Raw genomic sequence first — 9563 nt, 5'->3', positions numbered from 1 at the left:
CCAATACATCATTCCTACATCACAGCTATGTAATCAATACTTCACAAAAAAAGGAGGGTTCAAGGTAGAAATCTGAGCACTTTTGACACCTCCTAGTCCTCCTCTCACCCCTCCCAGGTGTGAATTCCTAAACACAAAGAAAAATTAACATTTTCGTAAGAGTTGATCACTGTCTTTTGTTTGGAGGAGTCTTCCATTGTGAATGAGATGGCTAGCAGTCTGGCACCATTGATGGGGAAATGTCTAGTTGGCAGAGCCTCCGGCTGACAGGATTATGGCTCCCAAGTTGCTAGTCATGTGGAAATGTGTGTGTGTGTGTGTGTGTGATTCAGTGGGGTGGGGAAAACTCCTACAACAAGATGGATATCACTTTAATTCTGGTCAGTTTGGGAGAGTCAAAATGGTTTTCAGGCCTGTCTTCCTGTACTGTTTGTGTGGTACATTTATGAACATTTATTATATATACAGGTAGGTAGCCGTGTTGGTCTGAGTCGAAGCAAAATAAAAAAAAATCCTTCATTAGCACCTTAAAGACCAAGGTGCTACTGAAGGATTTTTAAAATTTATTATATATGTGTGACCTCAAAATTCTTATAACAGGCACACTACCCCATGAGCCTCACGTTGTCCCCAATCACTTACCTGCCTTCTTACCAGGAGGTGGCTCTGCTGCTTGGCTCGGTCTCCACCTTCTGCTGGCCTCCTTGCTTTGTGCCCTACCAATATTTATTTATTGAATTTATATCTCACCCTTTCTCCCCAGTATCAATGGGCGCCGTCCACCAGTGATGTCAACTTGCCTTTCTCTTTTTTAATCAAGCTGTGGGACTTTGGAAAGTCTGGGGGCAGCTCATGGACACATAAACGAGCCACAATTAATATATCAGAGATACACAGCAATCTCTCTATATAGCCAGCAAGCATAGTGGACTTTGATGCTGTAAATCCAGAAACTTCTCCCCCACCAGAAACCGAAACTTAAACAGCACCACATAAACTGGATATTGATTATCTTCTATGTACTGATGGAAAGAGGCAAAGCTCCGGTAAATATTGCCAAATCAATAGTTCTGGGGAAATAATTGAGTGCAATAATGAGATCTCATTGTAGCAAAACAAATCCATGGTGGCTTGTTGCCAGGATCAGGCGGCAGCTGTGTCATGAATGCATGGCACCACCAGAATGTCTGGAAAGGTGAGTTGAGCTGTGTCAGTTCTGTGTGCAAGTGTCACTTTCTCATACAGACACTATTTTTACATGGCAGTCAGTTCCTGGCAGGGATACATAACAAATTCACTACTTACCAGTTTCAATATTGCCTTTTTATCTCGTACAACCCCGGGGGCTTCATACCATGATGCAGTTTATAAATTTGTTAAATAAAAATAAAAATAAAAGAACTTAACTAACCAGCAGATCAAAACGTAGCTATTCTTTGGATTTTTTGCTACTCTGAATTGCACCAAAGCAAATGTTGATCCTGTTGTTTTTGTCCATGGAATTTTCTTGGCAGGGATACTGGAGTGGCTTGCCGGTTCCTTCTCCAGGTGGATCACGTTTAGTCAAAACTCTCCACTATGACCTGTCCGTCTTGGGTGGCCCTGCATGACATAGCTCATAGCTTCTCTGAGTTATTCAAGCCCCTTCACCACGTCAAGGCAGTGATCCATGAAGGAGCCATGAAGGGGTCACGAAGAGTCAGACACGACTAAACGACTAAACAACAAAAGTGTTGATCCACACATCCCAGTGCATTAGCCATCATTGTCCTTATTGCAAAAACTCCAGTATTTGGAGGACGTATGGTAGGTTGTTGCACAGCACCTCCCAAACAACTCAAATTGTGCAACGTGGTGTGATTGAAAACAGGAACTGTCCCAAAGCACCCATGGTTGGTTTAACCCCACATCCAGATATTCCAATTGGTTAAAAGCAGGATTTTTTTTTTAAAAAAAATGGGGCAATATTAAACATGCATTCCCTTAGTTTGATGTGGAAAGAGCTGTAGCAGATCCTCCTGTTTATGTAGCCTGGGCTCTGAAATGTACACTATAGCCACGGGGCTCAGTTGCTTCATCGCTCCTTCATCAAGATTAGGGACCACATTGACATTCATTGGAGAACAGCCAGAACATAAATACAGACAGTCTAGTATGTACAGGTACTAGCAGCTGTAGATTTTGTCACTGTTCCATATGTTTTGTTTTTCTTCAATTCTATTGCAATGCATTTGTATTCTGGGAATACTGACATGTTGATGGTGTGGGGATATGGATTTAGTAAATAAGGATAACAATAATTCTATTAAATCTTAATGCAAACATTAAAACATTTAAGAAAGAGGGTCTCACACTTGTCAGTTACCCCAGTGCCTTCACACTCTTTGAGCTAGATCCAGACTTAGTCATTCTTAACGCAGATCCGTTGAAATCAATGGGTCTTAAGTTATTTCAGTGCATCTTCTCTAAACCTGCATTCCTTAACTGAGAGTAAGCAACTTTAAATTCAACAGGACTAGACATGGGTAGGATTGCACTGTTAGTCTGGTTCCAGCCCATAGACCACAGCAGTGGAAAATGAGAGCAAAGCTATTTATTAGTGAGAAACTAGGTGACATACTCCTTACATGATGTGTGTGTAAAAGGGATATGGACTTACTCCACCCATTCCTTAAAAAACCAACCACCTTTATTTTTCTATTCCCTCAGCTTTATATTCTTTATTTTTCTATTCCCTCAACTTTATAGATTATGCTAAAGTAAATTCAGCACAAACAGAAAGAAAAAAAGAAATAAACACCAGTGTCAAAGGGCAGACTCAAAGAAATAGAAATAAAAGATGGTGAATATAATTCTACAAGAGGGGTCGGGATGTAATGTGTGAGGGAGCACACAGAAAAATCATTCTAGTGCTGCAAACTCTTTCAGACCCCACAAGTATAAATTTATCTAGTTGGTCTAGTCATTAAAAGGGTTCGATCTTATTGTCACCTCCCACTGCTACAAAATGTTTTAGAGAAGTCTGAAATACTTTATAAAAGGAAACCATTTACCCATTAACAAGACTTTATAGCATTGGTCAGCACTGGCCTTGTTATCCCAGGCACGGAGAGCCTGTTGCCCACCAGACATTTTGGACTCCATTGGCCGTGCTGGCTGGGACTGATGGGAAATGGAGTCAAAGAGCCTCTGGAGGGCACCAGATTCCCCACCCCTGCATTATCCACAACAAGAACCTTCCATACCTGTTCACCTTTGCTATCTACAATTTAACTGCAGTCAAGACGTGGACAATTCAATGACTACCGACTACAGAGATTGCCTCTGGATTGAAGATGCTGAAAACTATTGTCCCCCCGTGTTGACAGGAGCCAGAATCTGCTCTCAGGAATTATTATTATTATTAATAATAATAATAATTTTGCAGTTTTGGGACACCACCATCATGCATGGCAGCAGGGCTGGCTAACTTCTCAAAGCTGTGTGCATACAATGAGCATAAAAGCAAAATTCAAAAGGTGGAAAGGCACAGATCTGAAGAAGATAAACCACTTGGATTGCAGGGAAATTCATCTTGCACTCCTTGTATATCTTCACCAGTTAGGTACGGTGAGGTATATGTGAACAGATAAGCCAAGGAAGCTGATATCTCTTGGAATGCTGACTGTATCTGGCTTTTCTTTACCTTATTGTCGCATTAAATAAGGCAAGGAAGATTGCACGCAAGCATTTTGATCAAGGGATGCAGTGGTGCAGAAGACTACCATGTGCCTTTCGTCAGCTTAGCTTAAGTTAATGGTCCCATGCCATAGGTCTGTTTTGCTCACATCACACCAAAGGGGCATCACAGACTTGGTAAGTGTTGTGTATTGAGTCAAAGGATTTTATATCTGTATTATTATTGTCTGTATTTGCATTAGGATAAAGTAACTGCCTTTTGGTTCCAGAGGGTACAGCTACTATTGGTTCATTTAAGCTGCTGTATTTGGATCCTCTGTCTTATTGGTTTCCTCCAAAAGGCAGCACTGTGATTGCTTGATATTGTTCCCTCCAAAATGTATCCCTTCCTAGCTAGTCCCCTGTCCCTATAAATGTAGCTTTCCTCTCCTCAGTCTTCAGTCTTGTTCACTTTAATAAAGAGCTGTTACTAGAGAACTGTCTCCAGCATGTTTTGTCAAGAGAGCTGAAATCACAAACCCCACGTCACAACAGTAAGTATTGCTGAGCAGGACAATTTCCCCCTACCATTCGAAAGGCAAAAGGCAGGGAGACCAACAGGTGATTGCGCCAGACCCAGCGACTGGCAGAGCAAACTGATTCTGGCTGTGCCTCCAACTTCTTCCCTGCTAAGTTCGCCAGCAGTCAGAAACCTTTCAGGAGGGGCTTGATGGAGATACTTTCTCCCTTGCCGATGTCGGTGGCAATTTTTAACCCAGTGCATGCAAACACACTTTCAAAAGCAGAGGCAATCTTGGGTTATGATCTAATTTAACATGCTAAGTTTTTTAAATATATATATATAAGAATTCCTCCCCCCTTAAACCTCATTTACATCCTGCAACACAGATTTTAAGGACAAACTTCTTTGATCTTTTTAAAAAGGGCTGTAAATGTCTGCCCTTAATTGTATCTGAACATTTCTAGGTAACTTGTAAGTAATAAGGACAGGGAGTTTCGTAGCACTGGAATTTGCATACAGCCAATTAGCATTTCAAAGGGGGATCAACAAATTGTTAGCTGTAGCCCTGATGCACATATATATGGCTGGGAAAGGGGTTAAGTGTGCAGTTGTTCTAGGTAACTTCATAAAGGAACAAACCTAAACAGAGTCACCTCAGATCTAATAAATATGAGGATGAAAGGAGGGCCTGGTTATATTGCAGGGAAGGTTTTAGATTTTTATAAGCAATGTTTTCCTGAAATGTGACTGCAGACGTTTATGCTTCTCTTTGACTTCATTCATGTAATTACAGAATTCTAATCTGAATTCAAAGCATTTGAACTTCTTGATAATAAAAATGCTTCTTTTGCTGCATTGTTCAAATGAGATGGCAAACTTTTCGCTTTTAAATGTTTGATAAGCAGTTTGGCGCTTATGCGGGTGGCGCTGTGGGTTAAACCACAGAGCCTAGGGCTTGCCAATCAGAAGGTCGGCGGTTCGAATCCCCGCATGGGGTGAGCTCCCGTTGCTTGGTCCCAGCTCCTGCCAACCTAGCAGTTCGAAAGCACCTCAAAGTGCAAGTAGATAAATAGGTACCGCTCCAGCGGGAAGGTAAACGGCATTTCCGTGTGCTGCTCTGGTTTGCCAGAAGCGGCTTTGTCATGCTGGCCACATGACCTGGAAGCTGTACGCCGGCTCCCTCGGCCAATAATGCGAGATGAGCGCGCAACCCCAGAGTCCGTCACGACTGGACCTAATGGTCAGGGGTCCCTTTACCTTTACCTTTATATCAAACATATATCCTTTAATTCTCTTTGAGACACTTTTGTAAAAATGGATTAACATATATGATAAAATAATAGTAATAAAATAAAAAAATTCCTTCAGTAGCACCTTAAAGACCAACTAAGTTTTTATTTTGGTATGAGCTTTCGTGTGCATGCACACTTCTTCAGATACGCTGAAATAGGAGTCCCCAGGCGCTTATGTACAGAAGGGGTGGGGAGGGGGTGGGGAGGGGAGGGGGTATCACTCAGAAGGGTGGTGGAAGTGGGTGATTGACTGACTGATAGCTGTTGGGGACTCCTATTTCAGTGTATCTGAAGAAGTGTGCATGCACACGAAAGCTCATACCAAAATAAAAACTTAGTTGGTCTTTAAGGTGCTACTGAAGGAATTTTTTTATTTTACTTCGACCCAGACCAACACGGCTACCTACCTGTAACCATAATAGTAATAGTAATACTTATTACTCCCAGAGGCATTTCCTTAAACCTGAAGGCCGGGGCGGCAGCACAGCTTCAGAGTGTTGGGCTTTCAGAGAGATACAAGCTAGATCACTGGATGTTAAGGAAAACCTGCTACATTTTCCAAGAGCTAAGTTGCTAAGAACTGTGGTGCCTTGCAAATTCTTTAGGATTAGCAAATTAATTAAATGTAGTACCTACAGAGAGCAAGGGCAGATTCATCCATCTGTTACTGACTTTCTCTACCCTAGAAGCTCCATCACTCGCAGCAGCAGCTTTCACCATCATCAAGCTTGCTGTAGTGTAAGACCTGCCTTATATATACCCCAGGTGAGACCCTCCTGGCAGCAGCTCTCCTGGGTTTGGGGCAGGGGTCTCCCTCAGCTCTATCTGGAGATGTGGGAGACTGACCCTGGGACCTTCTGCATGCAAAGCAGATTACTGAGCTAGAGCCCAGTGAGTCAACACCGCCAAAAAGTCTCACTGCCACCTACTGATCAAGCTATGATTGGCTTTGACACACCACATCTCTCCCCCAGATGTGCACTGGCAGCTGTGGAGAACACTGTATATTTCAGCTTGGCCCTTTCCCAAACGGGTATCATAGAGTTGGAAAAGGTGAGAAAAATGACAACCGTTCCCTAATAGGAAAAGCCAAAGTATTTGGGGCTTTTAGAAAAATATTATATGACCCAAGTGGAGGTGGGTAGAGTTTTATCTAACCGTGTTCAACGTGGAGATAGTGGACAGAGATTTTGTTTCTGTCATCTCTCTTTAATACTAGGATGTTGGTCACACCCACACTGTATATTAAAAGGACATGGCTTCCCACAAAGAATCATGGGAACTGTAGTTTTTTAAAAAGGGATCTGGGAATTGTAGTTCTGTGAGGGCTAAACTACAGTTCCCAGGGTGCTTCCACTTTAGTTATCCACCTTAAATGTTCTTTAAATGCATAGTGTGGCTGTGATGAGGCAGACAAAAAGAAGATAAGAACCTAGGAATCTGCCTTATAGTAAGTCTGACCATTGACCCAGCTAGCTCCTGCCTAAGGCTCACTTTATTATATTACTGCTGCTGGTGGTTCGATTAGAGGTGGCATGCCATTGTAAAAAAAATGACCTGTCTGTGAAAGGTTGGATTGCCAGAGTCTGGCTTCTGGCGTTGCATGAAAAAAAATCAATCACTGCAGTCCTTGTAGAGACCCCAAAGTCAAAGACAAATCCATTAATATGTCCATCATCCTCTGTGTTGGCAAAGGGTCACTTTTAATTATGCTGCTGCAAAATCACGCATGACCTGTGGCCACATAGTGGTACCAGTGACCAGCCTGTACAGAATATGTGGACCTCGAGGTAGTCTCACATACAAACCTGCTGGATCAGGAAAATAGCCCATCTAGTCCAGCATCTGCTTCTTACCCTGGCCAACCAGATGCTGGTGGGAAACCCACAAGCAGGACCTAAGCAGAAGAGTCAGTGACGGAGCTTCATGCTCCGGCACTGGGGGGCGGAGAGCAGGCAGGGTGGGGCTGGTGTGCGTCCTGGGGACGTGGCACACCGCCTGCGGGGGCGTGGGGCAGGCATGATGGCACCCCACCGGGATCACGCCCCCCCCGCACTCCTCTTCCTCCGCCACTGAGAAGAGTACTCTCCCCTTCTCTGATTTTCAGCAACTGGTATTCAGAAGCATTGCTGCTTCCAATTGTGGAGGCAGAAACTAGCCATCATGACTAGTACCCACTGCATACATTTATCCAGTCCTCTTTTGAAACCATCCAGGTTGGTGGCTGAAATATACTCAGAGTCCTATAGTGACTTCATGCTCTTTATTGCAGCTTGTAAAACAGTGAATGAAATGCCCCCCAAACCTCAGGCTTTTACATATATACATTATTTACACAATGAGTCCTGTCTGATTGGCTGATTCTGCTTCCCTCCTGGCGCCTGATTGGTCTTTTCCTGCAGGGCAATCAGTTGTTGCATTCTAGGATCCTACCAGCCTAATAGGCTGATTAACTTCTTCCTGGAGCCTGATTGGTCTTCTCCTGCAAGCCAATCAGTTGTTGCATTCTAGGATCCTACTTGCCTATTGTTCTAGGATCCAAGCTTAGTACATAACAGTGGCCATCACTGCCTTTTGCATAAGCAAGTCTATTGTTTGACTACCGGTATGTGTTGTAGAAATGAATACCTTTCTTTTACCCATCCCGAATCTCCCAGAATTGGCATCCTTGGATGTCCACCACAATCAACTTCATTGGCTCTAGTGTTATGAGAGAGAGGGAGAAAAACGTCTCTTTCTCTCCACTTTCTCCATGTCATGCCTAATTTGTCAGCTCCCATTATGCCACCTCTTGCTTGCCATTTTCTCCAATGCGGCAACTTTTGAGGAGAGGCAACGAGAATGGCACAAATGTGGTCGCACCCTAGCTTGCCATAACAGCAAATGGCTTGTTACTGTTGTTGTTTGTTTAAGGTTTTGTAATGCGCTCTCTGTATTTCATGCATTTTGGAAAATTCTATAGAAATGTTTTCATTCATATATACCATACATTTCCGTGTATCAGACGAAGTTTTTTTAAATTAAAAAACTATGTTTAAAATTGTGGGGCGCACTATACATGGATAGTGCAATTGGTTGCTGCCACGAGCCGGAGAATATGAGAGGTTATTGGGTGTGTTATTGGTTGCTGCAGCAAGGGCTTGTGTTGATTGGCAGTTACTGCGGTAATTGGGCGGGCGATAGGCAGCTTCTGCTGGTGCGGGGACAGACGATAGGTGACATGTGTGAGCAGCAGTGTAGTTCTGGCGGGTGAGTGATTTTCAGCAATCCCAACAACTCAGGGCAATCTCCCCCCATTTTCTTAATTTGGAGTCCCCCAAAATAGGGGGCGTCTTATAAACGGGGGCGTGTTATACATAGAAATATTCTCTCTCTCTCTCTGTGTGTGTGTGTGTGTGTGTGTGTATCTACAGTGGGAGCTCGGGTTACAGACGCTTCAGGTTACAGACTCCGCTAACCCAGAATAGTACCGTACCTCGGGTTAAGAACTTTGCTTTAGGACAAGAAAAGAAATCGCGCAGCAGCGGCGCAGCGGCAGCGGGAGGCCCCATTAGCTAAAGTGGTACCTAAGGTTAAGAACAGTTTCAGGTTAAGAATGGACCTCTGGAACGAATTAAGTTCTTAACCCGAGGTACAACTGTATATCCCAACCCCCCACCCTGCTAAGAGACACTTCATGCAGTCAGAGAATAGGTGGCCTGTTGCAGATGCTTCCAGGCACGATCTGGTTTAGCATGTAGCATGCTGTGTGTTGAACTGGGAGCAGACAGCAAGTGGTGAGAATGCATTGGCTGAAGTGCAGTCCACATGTCTGCTCCCACCACAGTTTGATTTAATTGGCCTCCCGTAGCTCTCGAGAAACACTTGCTTATGTTAATCACACTGTGTTGAGAGCTGGCTGCACAAATATTCAGATGTTGCTGAGCCCCTGGAGGAAGAGTCCATGGTCACTGTCAACTGTTGCACGTCATAGCTGCCAAGTTCTCCCCTTTTTTTAAGGGAAATTCCCTTATGCTGAATAGGTTTCCTCGCGAGAAAAGGGAAAACTTGGCAGCTATGTTGCACGTTCTAGAGATGCGGGAGGAGCCCCC

This window comes from Zootoca vivipara, chromosome 9 (assembly GCF_965207765.1).
Source record: "Zootoca vivipara chromosome 9, rZooViv2.hap1.1, whole genome shotgun sequence".
NCBI classification, from domain to species: domain Eukaryota; kingdom Metazoa; phylum Chordata; class Lepidosauria; order Squamata; family Lacertidae; genus Zootoca; species Zootoca vivipara.
Note: the sequence above shows the minus strand (reverse complement) of the source record.